Consider the following 16,840-nt stretch of genomic DNA (forward strand, 5'->3'; position numbering starts at 1 on the left):
TGTTGTTTTATTTGGAATGTGGCTCCCACTTCTAGCCCATTCCTCTCTCCCATGCACTGAAAGATGCAAAGACCCAATCCTTGTCTCTCAGTGGATTACTATCTCTTTATGATTAAATTTTATAAAAAATATTTACAGACCCTATTGAAATCTCCTGATGTGCTGTTATGTTGCATCTGTCCTTTTTCACTTTTTAGACCAGCTAATTAAATTGCTTCTCTATGGCATCTATATCATGCTATAAAATAAATGTTGTGTAATATGTACTTAATACTTTTCTTCGTATCAGCGTTATGGTATAGTTTGCCAAGCTCTATCTGATTGTATGTGAAATCCAACATTATGTAGCTATTTTTATAAAGGATAAGATTCTACTGAGGTAGAAGGCCTTGTAGAAGGTCTGTGTATCAAAGTCTTCAAAACAGCCCTTTGGTAGGACTTTAACAATGTAAAAGTCTTAAGTTGAGTCATTAAAATAAGATACTTTCACACTTTCACCTAGCAAGAGGTAAAAGTAATGAATTGTGCTAAAGATGTTAATATCAAAGTTTTTTCTGTAGATGAAGAGATGTATTTTAGGAATTTAGAAGAGGAAATCACATTTTATCAAAACAGTGGTGTACTAATTATAAATGTCAGATGGATAGAGGAGACAGAAAAATATTTGTGAAAACATTTTTCAGTGGAAAATAAATGACTGAAAGTCTAAAACATCACAAATCTGAAATAATACCTCTTTTGTCCTTCAGTTTTCATAAAAAATTCAATTCCCCTGAAGTAAAGAAACAGCTTTTAAAATTTCATTTTCAAACAGGACTTATAACTCTTTTATACATGCAAGTGCCTTTGATTTTTTTTCTCCTTTCTTGTATTGAATATATCTATTAAGGCTTGCATATATGATAGTTATAATAAACAGTTACTACTGGTTAGTAACTACTACTATTTTTACGCAATACCTGAATATTATTTTATGAAAGAAATACCCATCAGAAAAGAATTGTTTCATGCAATGTGTTTATTTTCCAGATTTGCCAGTGTTTGCCTACTCAACAGGTTCAGAGTGGTGATTCAATTTAAAGAACAAACCCTCAAAATCACAATAAATTTTCAGTTTGAAACACAAACCCTAAAAATCACAGTAAATTTAATCTAGCTATTTTGGCTATGAATCAGAAAACCGTATCCATAGAGCATTTAAACATTAAAATTAATCTCACTTAAAAGCCTATGCTTATGTATGTTGTTAAGCTGGAGATCCTAGAAATGGCATGTAGCAGGTGGTGTCTCTGCTTTTCTAAATTATAGACAGCCAATGTGCTGTGGAAGAAAAAGACCTCAGCAGAACATCTTTGTTTCAGTAAATGCCAAAATATTTTGCAGAATTTTAATGGCTAAAATTTTAAGAATGCCAGTCTCCCATATCCAAACTCCTGTTGAAAAGGTCAACTTCAACGCAATTCTCTTCGTATGAAAATTTTAGAAAGATTTTGCTTTCACTCCAACCCAGTATAAAAACAAGTGTTAAAACCTCCTGAGTAGTCATAAAAAGGAAATGTTCCTTTAGCATTGGTGGCAAATCCAGGACCATGTTTCCTTCAGTGAGTGTCACTAACCACACCTGAAAACGTGAATCCAAAGAGAGTATAATTGTCACCGTCTGCAATAAAGGTAGCACCATCTCCTTGTGAGTTATTGATATCAAACCTTTAGTATAACTTTCTTCTCACAGAGGCTTTGATCCATCAAGGAATTTCAGAATGTGCTGAATTCAAGCGCAGAAAGTAATCTAATATCAATGAAATTACTCCCATATTGTTTTAAGTTTAAACATGTGCTTAAGTTGCACTGGAACCAAAAAACCTTCATTCAGGGAGCTATGGTACAAAGTATAAGACCAAACTGCAATACTTTAAAAATTGAGTGCGATTACTCTAAAACTAGTAAAATGACTTCTTAATAAATGCATTTGAGCCGAGTTTATGTATAGTATGCAATATTGACTCCTTGGAGATGAAGTAATAGCAGCTAGGTAGGCTGCTTCCTACATCATGGTTTTGAGCTGTCCTTTGTTTACACTTACTGTAAAAGTATCTTATACAAGGGGGTGACAGAATATCTGAATGGCAGCATTATATAAATGGTGCGCACCAACACATAGGCCATTAATAACATATGAACCCTGCAATATTTTCTCTACATTGTTTTTTGAAAGGACCTTTGCTCTCACCCTTATAAATAATGCCAACAAAGACACATACTCTTTTTTCAATACATTTCTCATATTTTCTCACATCCAGTACTAAACTCTTGCTACTCCAGCTAGCAAAGTATAGGAACAAGCTGTATATGAAGGGAGACATATTAACAGTATGAAACCATAAACAGTGCAGATTAGTGTACTTCTAATAGCTAAAACTAGTGTACTATTTTTCATTTAACAGTGAGAAAGGTGTCGCAGCATACCACAGTGCAGGAACACAAGGGGAAGCCTTTTGGTTGTAACCAAATGTTGTATAATTTCAGCTGTCATTACTGAATATAACTCTTCCCAAGCATATTTTCCTTTGAATCATGACTGACCTTCAGGACCGTCGACGCACCCTATCTGCCACAAAAGCCCTTTTGTCTCTGTGTGTTTGTGTGTGTGTCCATTCTGCCCATTTCCTCCTCGCAGTGAAAAACAACTGATCGAGTTTTTCTTGTTTTTGTTTGAGAATCACAATTTGATCGAAAGAGATTAAATAAATCAGCAAGCGATAATATGAAGCCATTAATACAACTTTTCTGCTCAAGTGGTTTGGCAGCCTTTATCTGCTGGCTTAGACTTAAACAATTACAGGCTTCCAAACTAATTACAGCGCAGAACATTATAGGATTTATGAAATTTGGCAGCTATCACTTAAAAAAAGGGGAAGGAAAGGAAGGAAGAAAAGTTCATAACTATCCATTATGGTAATGTCCTGAAAGTTCCTCAGAACAGAAATAATATACTACTGGTAAAGCCCTTCAGCAGCTCTGAGCATCTTGACTTCTAATTTGTACATTTTGTTCATTTTTCATGCTTCATAAGCAAGCATATGGAAAATGCTGTGCAGATCTTATGCCAGCAAAATGTCTTCTATACTATTTAATTTACAGCATCAATGCCTTAATTATATTAACTAACGCACAGCCTGTAAATAAGCTGACAGTTGTCTCGTGAAAACCCTACTGTAGTTTCCATCCTTCGCCAGATAGAGCTCTAGTCCTTGTTGCTGGAGACAGATCACAACAGGGAAAGCCGTGGGGATGACTAATGGATGGCAGAACACTTACTGACCATGAGACTAGGAGAAGAGAAGATGGCACTGGCACATCCCATTGCTTCTGCAGAGGAACCTGCAGCTGGGGATGCTGGGATTCGGGGATAGGTGATGACTGTGGAGCAGTGCGAACTAGCCCCACAGGAGTTCTGTGGGGGAATATGGGTCGTTTAGTTTGCCAGCTAAACAGTCAAAAGGCCAAACACCAGAAATACAAGGAGACTGGTCTCTTTTGGATCAGGGTAGGAGCACATCAGAGTTGTCTTGTCAGTTACGCTGATTAAAGTCCAAGAACAGTAGCTGTAGTAAGGACAAAAATGGGGTTTTTTTAATGTAGCAGTGACCACTGCACATTTCAGACATCATGAGTAAGACCTCCCCAGAGTCATGAGATTTCCTTCAGAATATGATTTAATATAATTATTATACTGATTTCTAATCCCATAAGGCTGCAATACTTGAGGGGCTGGGAAGGTTTTCTAAACTGAAAGTGGACATGTAGTTGTAAAACATGGCTACAAGAGCAAAGGTTTAATGAAAAAAACCTAAATAATACCAGAGTGGGCAATGCATCATGGGGTGACATATGCTCCCAGGCTGAGGAGCTGTATGAGACCTACGGAGTTCCTGTTCCCAAGGAGCATATTATTAGTGGTTGGCATTGTGTCCATACCTTCTGTTCAGGAAGATCTCTAATCATAAGAAGACCCTCGTGAACTTTTTCTGTCCTTAGGGCAACTTTACTTGATGAACATTCCCTAGAAAACATGCCAAGAAAGCAGTCTCATTTATAGCACCAGCAATGTAATTCCTGATCTATGGTGGTGTTTCATTCCTGATAAAGCAAGAGGATCATACATAGGGAAGGGAGAGCAGATTAATCCTTTTAAGTAAGACCAGGCTTCTTCTACTGAGGGAGGTGACAGCTACCACCACCTTCAACAGTGATTGTTTTGGTAGTTTAACTACCTGCACACTTTAAGAACCTGTCTGAAAAGCAATTTCTTTTAGTGAGTCTCATTAGATTATATTGCACTAGACCTGCAAGGAAGCAAACTTGGTTGGGCCAGTTGCGAGACAATGGTCGGGATGGAGGAGGTCACATTTGTGACCCTCATTGCAATCCACCAAGATGACTAGGAGCCCAGCTACACCCTGCAAAACACAGACCAACTTCAAGGCTCAGTTTTAGCTGCTTTTATTATTCCAGTTTGGGCCACGTACTGTCTAGGCACTATGTAAATGATGAGTGGTTTTCCTACACTGTCTCTCATCACCGGTTTCTCCAGAAGTGATAGGTGGGAGTCAACAGGATGACAGCTACTTCAGGGAAAACATGGGCTGGCATGAGTCAGGTTCTGCCCCACAGACTCTCCATCGCTATCAGTCTGTACCGAGGCAAAAATTACCCAGCACCGTTAGAAGTGATCCAGTCCTCCATTCTCTTCGCTCTTAATCACCAAACTCCGAGGCATTAGTCTCACTTTTTTTCCTGTGATTAATTAAGCGATCATCTTCTTTAAAGATTTATTTCCTTTTCTGAAAAAATAAAAAATTGATGGCATTTTTTTAATGGAATCTTAAGATTTGATCAATGTCCACAAATGCTGTAAGAATACTGCAGGCAAAGCAACAATTTTAAAATCGATCTTTTTTTTCTACATCCATCTCATTCCTCTATGGAGGAAGTCCACAGATAAAAACTAAAATCCAGGCTGAGGTGAATATAAAAACAAGCCATGCTTTTAAAACCACACCTGTAATCTGATGATCAGCACTGTAACTGATTCAACACAGACACTCCAGTACTTTTCCTTGGGGCAAAGTGCCTTGAATTCTTGCTGTGATGTATACATACGCACACAGACACACACATGTACATGCGTACATATACACATGCCTACAGACACATATGCTTATACACATGCACACAAGTGTTTCATTTGCTAAGTATTACTAAAGAGCCACTACAGTTAAGTAATGTGATTCATGGTTGAGTAGCATAAACTTAATCTGGCTAGGTTTAATCTGGCTAATTAAGGTTAACTCAAGTGAAGATAGGTTTGCCTGTATTTCAGCATGGTGCACACTCCAGTGTGTGCTGTAGGAAACCACTGACCTTCAGTGTAATCTTATGTTGCTAGTTTGTAATGAAGGGTGCTTCACCATGTCTTAAATACTACTACAACGTGTGCAAACTAAATTGAAGGTAATATGAGTAAAAGTATCCATGTGGCTTTGTATCTGCAGTGCTGTTCTATATATTCTGATATATATATATTCTCGATATTCTCTTGTGAGGCCAAAGGGATCTAGATTCATAAAAAATACCATATATTTGTTAGAAGTTATAATCACATGAGTGTGTTTTTTTAGTGCTGAGGTTTGCATTAAATAATGCTAAAATCCACCAAAAGCATAGAGGATGCCTAGATACATTACATAGTCCATGTTCAACAAAGACGACTCATGAAACTCCTACTCTGCTTAGTCAACAGTGCTCCTTCTGATCTGCCTTACACTCTGCATTTCATACCGACAGTAAAGTGCTGATGAGTTACAATAGATACATTTGCCAGATCTGTCTAGACTCAAATCTTTTCCCAGAGCATCCAAGCCAGAATTGGCTGAAGCATCAAATATGAGCATGCTGCCGGTGGATGTCCTTTCTTTGCCACTCCAGCATGGAGTCTCTCTACTGGCCTATCTGTAGGGAAGATGGGAATTCATGGGGCAGGGGATGTGCCAGCTAGCTTTTCCGCTCCTGAGAAAATGGTATCCTGTCCTCCCTCATGAATGCTGGATCCAAATTCTTCAGTTCTAGATGGTCCAAGTTAAGATTATAACTTGACACATGACAAACACTCTGAAACACAGATTGCTGGAGCCAAATATAGACATCTGGGAATCTGAAAAAAAACGAGAGAGAACTAGAAATGTGCTAGTGGCTTTAAGACAAATGCTAATAAAGGAAACAGAAACGTGATGATTGCCTATCCTGGAGGATTGCAGGAATCAAGCCCAAGTCTCAAAAAAGGTGCAAAAGTTTGGGAAAGAGGATGAAATAGATGATATGTGACATGACAGAATTTTTAGCAAATCTAAAACTTGAAAGAGCTGAAACACTCACCAGGCGGTATTCAGCTTTCTCTCAGTTTACACTGTAGATTATACCATTCCTTCTTTTGTGTGACAGGAACTGGATGCTTTCATATGGCTTACCTCAAACTCAGGGAGGCCAAGGGTAGGACACTTCATGGCATAGGGTCCTGTCATACAAGGGAAAGTGGGTGATGGCCCAATATGTGACAGTTGGAGAAAGTCACAGTGACTGGGAGTAAGCGTAACCTACTGCCAGGGGTACATTTTTGATCTTGCTAGGACAGGACTTTAAGAGATCTGTCTGCTTTTAAATGAAGCATGTGCAATGTAGACGTTCCCTCCATTGTTTCCTGAAGATTGACGTGGACTGCTGCATGGAGTTAGTTTCCTTGCTCAATCATGTTTTGATGTATTACGTGTGATGTAAATTAGTATTGGTTAGAAAGCATACAGATTTGAAATGAAGGAAAAAACCCACACATATAAAACTTCATATCTAATATCTTCATGCAGTAGAGACGATGACCAAAATTTTGAAGCTAAGTGAATAATATTAAGCTCTCAAAAATATACCTAGCCCCATAAATAGGAAGTGATGGTGAATACACCCAGTTTCTGTTAACTTCACAGAAAGTAGAGTTGAGGGTGGGCTTTGTTTAAAAAAATACATCAGCTATCATTTCAGGTTGCCTAATCAGGCAGAGCTTGTGGCTGCAGGCTTCACAGCTCTTAATAATCTGCTGCAGGAAGAAGGGGAGAACGGGAAGCAAACAAAGGTGCAGAAGAAAAGGGAGAGAGAGCTTAAGGGATTGGACAAGAGCAAAAAGCATGCGGAAAAGGGGAAATTGCATATCGGCGGCCGTGAACTGGGAAGAGAATGGAGGAAGAGCGCAAGCACAGGTGATGAAAAAAAAGCTGGAGGAAAATGGATGGGCTGCAGTGAAGACAAGAGAAAGAAATAACTGAAGAAAACCCACCCAGGGACTCTTGCCAGTCATGGACAACATAAAGCACTGACCCAAGGGGAAACGATCCTGAATCAGACTGGGAGACTGTCAGAGCTGTGGGCCTCTGCATGGGATTTTGAGGAAGGTACCTTGCTGATTTTCCTGAAAAGTGTGTTGCCATGGGTTTTAAACGTGGAAGAGCATATATGAAAAGGCATTTTTGATCCCTGTCAGAAGACAAAAATTGGAAGAGGACTTGAAATGTACCATTCTGTATAAGGTGTCAGATAGCAGACAGACAGAGAACAATTAAGACTGCACAAGGCTCTCCATCAGCAGCATACAATGGGAATAGGATTTTCTTTTTCCCCGGATGTCAGCCCAGCCGCTCAGGCGAGACGAAGAGAATTTCTTCCACTTAAGAAATCCTTTGTTCGGGAAAGAGCTGTTCAGGCCTCTGTTCTCTCCCCAGCCAAATTGTATGTAGTTTTCATGGAGAAGACTTCACTTTCTGAGAGGCATTGGTAACCAAACAGCTTCTGGACAAAGTGCAAAGTGCAGTGAGTCCAGAGTATCCTTGGAGTCTGACAGGGAGGCTAAAGAATGAACGGAAACATTTTCAAATGCAAAAAGGCTGATATTTATTCTTGCAAAATTTGCCATTGTGATTTTTGTCCTGTGAACCTTGCAAGAGCCGAATTCGTGTTTGTTTTCTGTGGGGTGGATGCTCAGTCCTGTTCACGTTTTTGTTGAATTGTGTTGACTGTATTCTCAATACGAGAAAACTGCATGAAAATCCGTATAAAACCTGCCTATGTCCTTGTGGAAGTGTAGATCATTCCCATGAAAACTATTTAACAAGACCATGAGTAGCCAGCATCTCTGCTAGTTTAGTTACATCTTTTCTTTTCTCCTGATGTGCAATACTGCACATTAAAAAAAAAATGGAGGTGTTCAACAAAGAAGGGAACGAGACAACCCCACTACCAGCATTTATTTAGCCTTTGCTCACTGAGATTAAAACTGTTGGATTCAGCAGAAATTACTTGTCTGTCCGATTTTTTTCTTTTGTGCCATGAATACACATATGCACATACATGCAAAAATGCTGGAATGTACATGCACACGCGTGCATAGTTGCCTGTGCACACACAGACACACGCAGCGATGGAAACTTGGAATACAGACTTTATCACCCAACTAATTGTACCAATTAGTAAGCTCTGTTGATTTTATTACCCTGCTGATACTATAGCAAAGATACCAGGTTATCAATTGACACATTTATGTGTAAAACATTTAAAGACTCATAAAATTATTAAAATAAATCTGTGACTTCCCAGCTTGTGCACATTACTTGAAATTTCTTATTCATAAGGGTCAAAGAAATCCTGGATATAGTTTGTAATACAGAGGTACTGTAATCAGCTATCTTTCCGTTTTACTTTTATTTCACTGTGGCTATGTATAGTGTCAGTATTTACATGTAGTGCCCTGTTTGCTCTTACAGACCAGACTAGGAGCCTCACAACTGCGTTTGATACTAGATCCTACTCAGTGGAAGGAAAGAAGCCTGTCTGTCCCATCATTTCAAGAAACCATGTAACTAAAATGCACATTCAGGTTTTTATATCATAGCCTAAATACAGAAATGCTTAGGAGTCCATTTTGTCAGCAGTATCTCCCTTATTGAGTTACTGATTACTGGTAGCACACCTTACACGAATCTGCATCTTAAGATCACTTGGAAATTTCACCTGTTGCATACAGTGGCTCTTCAGTTGTTAACGGGTGTTTCTCACCAGGATCTCATTACACCTGTGCCCCATTGCCTGCCCTCACTTCCAGTTCATTTTCAAGTGTAGTGTTTTATGCTGATTCAAATTTGTGTGCCTTTAAATGGTTTGGTTCCTTGATACCCAAAGAAAACACCTCTCCCTTCATGTGTGACCAGGAGGCTGAGACCAGCAAAAGGGGATGAAAACTGTAACTTGCTTCCCAAGCTGTCCCATCAGAATGTGGGCCGGCTGGTTGATAGGTCATAGAGCAAAGCTGGGCTTTTCTTCTAGGGGAGAAGAAAGAACGGGCTGTATTGATTGATAAGGGGGCTATGAAAGCTTGTTTTTTTTGGATATTATTTCTAATTTAGAACTTTATTTTTGAGTGTGTATTCAAGCATCACATGGCTGTATTCATAAATACATCAGGTGGATTCCAGAAAAAAATCAGCAATTAAGCAATTAGCTACAGAACTTGTATCTGCAAATGCTTTTTGCTGCACCTATTTGCCATTCTTTTGCTGGCACCCTGTGCTTTTGTAGTCTGGATGTCTTTACACATCCTGAAACTGCCTCTTTCTAATCCTTTCTTATTTTCATCAATTTAATACAAATAAAGTTGTGTGTTACAACAGGGAAAACCTCGCAAGTTCCACATTAGCTTATTTTTTTCAAAAGCAGACTACTGTTCCCATTGCCTCTTATTACAAAAAATACGAAGCATGCATAAGACAGGACCGAAAGTTCAGGTTTAAGCAGACTACGTATTTTCATAATTTTTCTTTGACAATTAGGAATAAATGCTGAATGCAAAAAAAAAAAACAAACCACAAAACCCAAAACAAAAAATCTGAAAAAGGAGAAGAAAAGCCAGAAAAGAATATCAAGTGTTTTGTATTCTCTCAGTTATCTGCTACTACATTTGTACTGCATATTTACTAAAGCCAGAGCTGCACTACCCAGTGCTTCTCATTTTAAAACAATCATTTATGGGTGTTAAAGTATGCCTGTGAAAGCAGAAGTGTACTATGTCAATCAAAGCTAATCACTGGTACAGGCAAAGTGCTTTTGTTGGCCTCCATGCTCTAAGCCGCGCTTCCACATCTGTGTTTGAAGAGATTAGAGAGGTGCTTCATACAAGAACTGTATTAGTTAAAGCTGATCGACAGTATTTGGAATAAATCATAAAAAAGTTGAGTGCTAGAAGGAAAGGCATGGCGAGCGAGTTTGAAATGGACTAGGGCTAAATCCAGCTCCTTGCATCCTTCCCACCCTTCCCTCCCCAGGACGCACACGTATAAACATCTACACACTTGTCCTTCTGAGAGCGATGCTGGTTATCTTCCTTCAGCCACTTTGGAGCTAACGTGCGGCTGCACAGCCAATTGTACTCGAGCTTGTTTTTCCTGAGATACATACTGTTTATTGGCTGAGGCATTGATACCGTATTTGATGTGTTTAGATCAGTCAGGACTGGCAAGGTATGGGGAAATGGGTGTTACAGGAGAAGAAGAGCTCTTGCAAACTGCTGTGGTTCGGAGTTCTGCAGCTCCCCCCACCTCCATTTCCAGCAGCACTCTTGCCTCATGAATGCCATACTTTCAAATAAATTATGAGTGACAAGTATTTGAACCAATAAAGAGGGCACCATATTTTATATGCAGTAAATTTAATTCCAGATTGTGTTTCACCTCAGCAGTGTGACATGTTTATTGCTGCTGAAAGATGAAAGCACCAGGAGTTAGAGACAAGCGTCAGCAGTTCTAGTGGGCACCAGCAAAATGAAGATTTGACAGACTGGTGGCTGAGCCCGTGAAATGAAATGCCAGATCAAATTTTACCCAAAAGGGGTCAGATGTACTGTCATGCCCCCAGACTTTCAATACCAACTGAATAAATGACTCTGGTTCAACAAGCTGCCGAGGAAGGTGGTGTGCGAGCCATAATTCACTGCTAGAGGGCTATGATGCCTTTCAAAATGCACTGATGATTGGTAGTGCCAGAGCTGGCTTTGAGGATATGATGTGATGAAGTAACTATGTTGGTGCTAAGTGCTTTTGAAAAATTAATCAACTTCCAAAATTTGTTATTTGGTTTGCCTTTGTCACCTTTGTCCCACAGCTGGACCTACAGCTGCCCACACTAAGAGTGAAAATCAAGCAATAAGCCATAAACTTGCTCAATAATATATGCAAAAATTTGAGAGATTTCTTTCTGTTGGGGTGGCCCAGATCTGAGGAAAACTCTTTTGGCAGTCAGCTATGAAATGATGTTTGGGTAGCATCACTTTGGAGGCTGAAAATAATAGAGAAGCATCGTGCCTTTTTCATTCCAAGCCAAGCTTTGCCACCTTTTGTCATGTGTAGCAGTACTTACTCATGTGTGTTGTCCCACCGGGAATTCTTAGAAACTATTTGTTTAAGGGTTACTTAACATAAGTAAGGCTGGCAGAATTGGATCTGGTATTTGCATGCAACAAATTATATTAGGGGCAACTTGTATGCAGATTTAATTGCACAATGCAGGAAAGACATTTAGAGAATCTTTTGGCTTTAGTGAGACATGCTTACTACACACCTTCTGGTCAGCAAAACAATTTCTACTGACTCTTAAAAGTTTCAGATCAAATACCGTTCATTGCCAATGGCTACAAACACTAAAAAATCTCTATCAGTACTGATACCTGCAATAACGCCTTCAAGATTCAGATAACAGCAGAGTGTCAAATCTGCAGGTCAGCGAAGTAAACTCTCTGCTTCTTAAATCCATCCTGTAGCTGCTGGGAAGACAAGACATATTTCAAGCTGCTGCTGCTTAGAAGTAGTTATAACATTTTTGTCTTCACGTAACAGTGGCTGGCTATTCCAGATGTTTACCTCATCCCTGGTTATAAATCCTCTGGTTTCCAGACTGAAGCTAGTCATGGGCAGTTTATATCTATTTGTTCTTGTGTCAGTCTTTTCAAAATAGCTTTAAACCTGGGTAAATAGCTTTTCACTCTCCCAGGTATTTTCCAGCCTGATGCATACATAGCCAGTCACCTGGGCTTCGTTTTGCTAAACTTCCTGAGATCTTAGATTTCCTTCTAATGTGACAGACTCTGGGCTCCCTGGCCATCATAGTATTTTCCTCTCACTACTCCAAATATACCAGCAGTTGTATAAACACTGTAATTTGAGTCAAACCGAACATGGGTGAGTAGAGCTCTATTCTAGGTAAGGAATACAACATTATATAAAGGTATCCATAGGTCTGAACCTCTGTCAGAAAGACATTGCTTGATCATCCTAATTTTGCACTTGCCCTTTTCATGGCAACCCCATGCAGTACGTTGTACGCAGAGTACAGGTACCACCAGCACTTGGACAGGGCAACATCTTGGACATCTGGACCATCTTCTTTTCAGTTTCTGACTGTCTGAGCTCCCAGATGTTATCTGATGTTTGTGATATTTATATAAAGTGACTGACTGCCTTTTCCATGGATTTCCCAGGGTGGTGCTGGGTACTCATTCTAGGTATTCCCCACTGCCATCTCCCATTGCTCCTGTGCACCCACACAAAAGACTCTGGAGAAGATACTGGTAGCATTTCAGTTGGCCCAGACAGTTACATGTGTGGAAGTGATTAGGCCTAGAGGAACCTGTGGGGCTCCAGGCTACTCATACATGGCTGAGCCTCAGCAGAATGTTGGCAGCCCTAAGGAGACAAGTGCCAAGTGAGGAACTTGGCACTAACACTGCTAAGTCTGATCACCCTCCAAGCCCATTTCTCAAACCTATAAAAGCAAAGGGTTTGAATGACGTGTCTGAAAAGAAAGAAGCAGGTGTGGTTTCCCATCACTCTAATGAGGTCCCTTGCTACATGTTCTGCACTTAGGTATGATGCTGTCTGCAGGTCACTTGGTGGTTGCTCAAGACTGCCTTTGTCATCAGGTTGCCTGGACTCCTTGCCCTGTTTGTCACTTCTAACTAGCATGGACATGCAAATCTCTGCATGGGTCCTGCAGAATGAGGCGCAGTGGTACGTCACATCATCACCAGGAGGCAGGCTGGAGTCCCTGAGCTGATAGTACAGAGCTGAAGACAGGACTAAGGCAGGAACGTAATGTTTGAATAAACAAGGTAACATGCTACAAGGAACGTCAGGCAATGTGGCCTTCGTTTGAGGAGGGTGTTTTCTTGCATTTCTTGCAGATCTGTTTAACCCTAACTTCCGCTCGTCTTGTCAGTCCTTTTAAATGATCCCAGTGGTTGACTCTTAAGGGGTTATCATTTTGAATAAACAATACAGATTTTATTAGTTTAGAGTTTGTTAAGCCATGTTTTATATTAATCCAGCTGTAATAAAGTTAATGAACTACAATAATTGCTGCAATAAAACTCCATGCAGCGCATTGTATGTAGAGCACAAACGCCACCAGCCCTTGGGCAGTGCTAACAATGTGCAGAGATACCACAAAACACTTCAGCATCTTTCCTCCAAAAAATTAAACAAAAAAAATCAAATTTATTCTGAAATTTAACAGATGACATTGAGTCAGGCCTTCCTGTTTTTCAAACTACAAACTTCGTGACCACAAGTCAGTAATTCCTGAGGTGAGCAAGTGCCAGGCCTAGGAAACAGTCATCTAGAGCCATGTTTTATTGCATGCTTCATATATATATATACACACATACACATATATATGTGTATTTAGCTGCATCAGCTAGTGCATATACAACTTTTTTGAATTAGCTTATTTAGCTTTCTCTTAAATGTAAATCACATTGTTCATGCTCTGTTCTATAGGAACTGTCACACAGGGAGAAAGCATATATTTACACTGAGCTAGTGTCTTCTCATCTCCAACTTTTATGATTTTATTGTTTTCAATATATAGATACTGCAGGAGCAATACTTCATTGAATGTCACCCAAAATCTCTTAAATTAAAAACCTGAGAAAAAAAGGCCAAATATTGATCCAACTCCTTATGCAACACTGTATTAGAGGGGGGTTTTGTCCATTTGCAAAGTTAGGGCATCACTGAAGCTTTTCTGCAGAAAATCTAAAGGTTTTACTCTGAAGGACTTTCTGCAGCAGAATTCCCAATGAGAATGGCAAGAATAAGCATAAAAAATATATTAGTACAGACAAGCTCTGTGTTTTGCTTTGGCATCAATAACAAAATCTTTTTTTTCCCCTATAGAATCAGAGCAAGTATTATTACTAGTAAAAGAAGGAGAATTTATTTTTTTTTATAAAAAAAGTAACTAGCAAAGGACAATTCATATGCACAGGGTTTTTTATTTTTATGTTTCTTTATGAGTAGTTGTTTCTACATAATTAGATCCTTTATGTCTTTCTATAGCTTGTATATACCTGGATTTTTTAAAATATCATAAATCATTACCAGATTTGATCCTGACATGTACCCAGAAAACAGAAATCCTTTTATCTGAATAGAGCAAGTTGGAACTCTTTGACATTTTTTCTTTCCAACTTACTTTTATTCGTATTGTATGAAAAATCTACTGAAAACAAATGAATTCTTTTGTTCTAATGTTCTGTTCTAATTCTTTTCAACCATACCTTAAGTTGATTAAGGTTAATTCCTGAAGTCTTGCAGACAACCAGATCTTACTACTTTATTCAAATAAATCTTTTCTTTGAACTCTTTTGGAGTTTTGTGTAATTAATAAATCTATGAAATTTAGCTTTTACTCATTCTGTATTTCAAACCCCTCTAAAGGATAGAAATGATTTTTATGGATATGACTGCATTTTGCGTGAGATCTATGTTAGTAATAAATTATAATTTCTTAACAACTAGTTGCTAATCAATGCAACATATGTAAGTATTTAATTATAAGCCTGTCCATATATCCAATAATGTCGACAAGGTTATCTATATGTTTTAAATTATGTAATCAGTTGCAGAATTGGACTCTTAATGCTTGTTATAGTCTGGATCAGTTCACCGTAGTGATTAACAGGGCATCTTACTCTGCCAGACCCTCAGCTAAGAAAAAGCTGAAATAGGTTTGGCCCCACATGATCTTGCTGAATAGTTCAGACTGTATAAAGTTTATGTTATTTTAATATACATCAACCTTTTGGAAGGAAAAGTATTGAAGTCGAGCATGAAGAAAATGGATTCAGTGTCTAGCTCAGACAGAGTTTCTTTGTCAATTTGGGTAAATCCCTTGATTTTTCAGTGCCTCAGTTCTCCATCCATAAACTGAGGAATTAATATTAGCTCCTTTATCTGCCTTGTCTATTCATACAGAAGACCCCTTGGAGCAAGGATTGTCTCTTGCTGTATGTATTGCATTATTGAAGTGACATTGCATCCCTTCCCTTCATTTCTCTTTATGTTCATCTGAGTTAGCCTTTAAGGTTCTAAAAGCATGCACTATTTTATTAATTCTTGTAAAGTGGTTAGTGCTATATAAATGAGGAATGATAAAAATAAAAGCAAATAATAAATCATTTTTAGCTATGAAAATACTTTATGACTGAAATTGATGGTAATTTCAGCATTTCCACAGTCCGTCTCTGTAAAATTATCTCGATTTAAACTGTTCTGACAAACATTCTTTCTTCATTCTAAACTCTATTTCAGATAATTTTTGTTCAATAACCTTAGCTAATAAAAGCACTTTGAGCAGAGTAGCTCTTTTTTAAATCTTTTAAATTGTACTCGTCCTTTTTTGTAAGCCAGATCCTCAGCTGAAGTAAATAAAAAATAGTTTCAAAGTAGCTCCATCAAAGTATAAAACTCTGAAGAGTGATATTGACCTGCAGGTACTGATTCATGCTGACTCAGATCTCCTGTCTTCTTTTACACCATGGAAAGATTTTGGCCCAGTCCCTCTCAGTGAGGATCACACAAATCTTAACATTAGAGCAGATCTCACCGCTGTCTTTGCTCCAATTTCAAAAAGGTTTATCTTCTCAAAAAACCTCTCAGCTATTTGCCCTTTTCAATCTTTATTTGTTTAGATTTTTGGAAGTTTCAGGTTAATTTGAACATTTAATTGTTACCTAAGCAATTAGCATTTTGAGTGAAGGAACACTCCCATTAAAATGTTAAGTTTGCCTAGAATCTGATTCTAAACCGAAATCTCAATTTTTGCCTAAACCTAGCAAAGAGAATGCATCAAAACTTCATGCCTGTTGACTTGTAGATGTTAAAGAACATGCAGGTATCACGCAGTGATAGAGAAGATAATTATTTTCAAATATTCCTTCTAAGATAACACACAACCAAATTCTTGCCTGTTTGCATTACTTCTGAAAGGCTTTAGAAGATTACAAAATATTAGGACGCATTTTCTCTGTAACAAGAGCACAGTCACCCCCTTTGAGCTGTAGAAGAGGCATGGAGGAGGGCTCCAATCCCCTGCGCTGCAATTGGGCTCACTCATAAAGAGACCTTCTGCGCAGGAAGACCCATCGACCCAGCCAAGCTGCCTCTGTGATCAGGGTTTTGAGTACCGAGACAAAACACTTGTGTTACAGTATTAAAAATTTTTGTTTCCCGAATCTCGTGAGAAATTAAGGAAGAATACTAGCTGAAGAGAAAGGTAAGTGGCAATACAGAACACAGTTGGGCAGAATATTCCCGTAGTGTTTCGTGAAGGAACTTTAAAAGCAGAAGAATCATTATTCCTAACCCATCTTTGAATTTAAATTGCACACTTAAGCAAACTTTGAACTGTACCA

The sequence above is a fragment of the Gavia stellata genome, chromosome 2, assembly GCF_030936135.1.
Source record: "Gavia stellata isolate bGavSte3 chromosome 2, bGavSte3.hap2, whole genome shotgun sequence".
In the NCBI taxonomy this organism is placed as follows: Eukaryota; Metazoa; Chordata; class Aves; order Gaviiformes; family Gaviidae; genus Gavia; species Gavia stellata.